Below are 2,639 nucleotides of genomic sequence, written 5' to 3' on the forward strand. Positions count from 1 at the left end.
ACGGCCCCCGGACACGCTTTTAGCTTAGTAATGAAGTCACTCCAAGGTTCACCATTCAGCCAAAGATTAGACAGCCCCATAAAACAAAACGAGACGAATGGGGCACAACAATCCAGGGACAAGGACTAGAAGGCAGGAGGGGACAGGAAAGCTAGTAATAGGGAACCGAAGGTTGAGAAGGGAGAGTGCTGACATATCATGGGGTTGGTAACCATTGTCATAAAACAATATGTACACTAGTTGTTTAACGAGAAACTATTTGTTCTATAAACCTTCATCTAAAGTACCATAGAAATAAGTAACTTAGTTTATTAAATAGCTCATTGGAACCAAAACTTAAAAGACGGAGAACTCTGAACTCACTCCTGGAAATTCAGAGGGCACACGTTTGTTTGCCAGTTTAACTGTTTGTTTTTCCTGATTTAAATTCTACCATCATTAACCACTGTCCCAGTCATTTATGGTTATATAAATAGTCAATTTTAAAATCTGTTATTATGTCAGTCAAACCACTGATTTTATATTAATTTAAGAGGATACAATGTAAGTCTTGAACCACTGTAGACGTATTTAACAGCTGACTCTCTTGCTCAAGAGACATCTTTGTCAGAAATCATTGATTTCAAACAAGCTTATGCAGGGAAGAGGGAAATCTTGCCCTAAGAAAGTTCCACTGCAGACTTTAAAGATTCTATTTTCTCTGAGAAGACAAGTTGGGTTGGTCTAATCAATTCCAGAACTCCAAAAATTTCACTCTAAGTGAAACCTTACTTGGAAATCTTTTTTTCTGTTTTTGAAAATAAAATCAGCAAAAGAAAATACTAATTAAAAGGAAAAAGCTATAGAAAAGATAGTGGAACACAGCAGAAAGGTTCTTATTCAGTCTTATTTAATCAACTCAAACATAAGAAACAAAGAAATAAAGTCGTGTTTTCAGTGCCTCGGATGTTCATCATATTTCAGTCTCGCATTGATCAAGCTGCTTAGGTATAGGAGGAGAAGATCTGCTGTGTGTCTCTGTAGTTAGAATCTCAGGGCAGACTGTTGCTCTAGAATTATACTGTGACCGTGATTACAAATCTAAAGCGGCTTTTCTGCCTTGGCTGCCGCCATGGCACCTGTGAAAAAGCTTGTGGCGAAGGGGGGCAAAAAAAGAAGCAGGTTCTGAAGTTCACGCTTGACTGCACCCACACTGTAGAATCATGGATGCTGCCAATTTTGAGCAGTTTCTTCAAGAAAGAATCAAAGTTAATGGGAAAGCTGGTAATCTTGGCGGAGGGGTTGTAACCATCGAAAGAAGCAAGAGCAAGATTACTGTAACCTCTGAGGTGCCTTTTTCCAAAAGGTATTTGAAATATCTCACCAAAAAATATTTGAAGAAGAATAATCTACGTGATTGGTTGCGCGTAGTTGCTAACAGCAAAGAAAGTTACGAATTACGTTACTTCCAGATTAACCAGGACGAAGAAGAGGAAGAAGATGAGGATTAAAACTCACTTGTCTGGAATATTTTGTATTAGCCCTTGAATAAACACTTGGGAACCAAACAGGTGGCTATCCTTGTATCTCTCCAGTGTGGATTGAACGGAAAACTGGAAATCACAGGGAAAGGCTTCACTTGGGCTCCACTGACTCGTTTGTAATACGGTTTTTTTCCTCCTTGAAAATTTCAGTTCTCAGTATAGTGATACCAAAATAGAAGTGAGCAGCCCCTTTAAGGGAACTGATGATGATTTTACATTGACCGGGTAGATAGGGTGTGGAGAAGTGAGCTTCAATTAGTCACTATTTTATTTTAAAAATGTGACAGTTTTTTTCTGGTACTTTTTCTCAAAGAGAAAGATTCAGGAATACAAACACGGGGACTCCTAATTCATTCAAAGCAAAGCAAGTGACTTCTTTCTGAGGTTCTCTTCTTGTGGGGAAATGTCTGGCAATAAAAATGCAGCTTTCTGGGGCGTTCGTAGCATTTCCTTTTGTTTTTTTTAATTACAAATTACTCTTGATAAAACTCTTACACGTATTCCCTCTTTTTTTCCAATAGAAATAAAATGTGGTTCTTTAGAACTGCTCCCTAAGAGCCCTGGTGGAACAGGGATTAAGAGTTCTGCTGCTAACCAAAAGGTCCGCGGTTCAAACCAACCAGCCTCTCCTTGGGACAAAGATACGGCAGTTGGCGTCCATAAAGATGACAGCCTTGGAAACCCTATGGGGCAGTTCTACCTTGTCCTATAGGGTCACTATGAGTCAGAATCGACTTGACGGCAATGGGTTTGGTTTTGGTTTTAGAACTGCTATATATTCTACTGCCCTTCAGAAAAGGGTTTGGAGGATGATGGTAGAAGTCCCAGGTTTTAAATGAAGTAAATCTCTATATAAAAATGAGTTTGTAAATCATTCTTCAAGTCTTTGTTTTGCAACAAACTGTCGCTTTGGCATCCAGCGGGGGAGCGGGAGATGGGCAGTGGAGCTTCCCCCAGTGACTTCCTAGGTTTTATACTGCAGAGAGCAGAGCGCTGTAGCCTTTTCACGGAGGGTGGGGCATGAAGAAGTGACTGGGAAACAATGCAAACTAAGGAGATAAGATGGGAATTTCCAGAGTCCCAGGAAATAGTTGCTGCTCTGCCACTTAGGCCAGG

At 40.1% G+C, this 2,639-nt stretch overlaps 1 pseudogene; it reads left to right on the top strand.

Annotated features, from left to right (window-relative positions):
- Positions 1-1,111: 1,111 nt before the first annotated feature.
- On the top strand, positions 1,112-1,533 carry LOC101361327 (60S ribosomal protein L22 pseudogene; annotated as a pseudogene).
- The last annotated feature ends 1,106 nt before the right edge of the window (positions 1,534-2,639 follow it).

This window comes from Trichechus manatus, unplaced genomic scaffold (genome assembly GCF_000243295.1).
Source record: "Trichechus manatus latirostris isolate Lorelei unplaced genomic scaffold, TriManLat1.0 scaffold00328, whole genome shotgun sequence".
Lineage (NCBI taxonomy): Eukaryota > Metazoa > Chordata > Mammalia > Sirenia > Trichechidae > Trichechus > Trichechus manatus.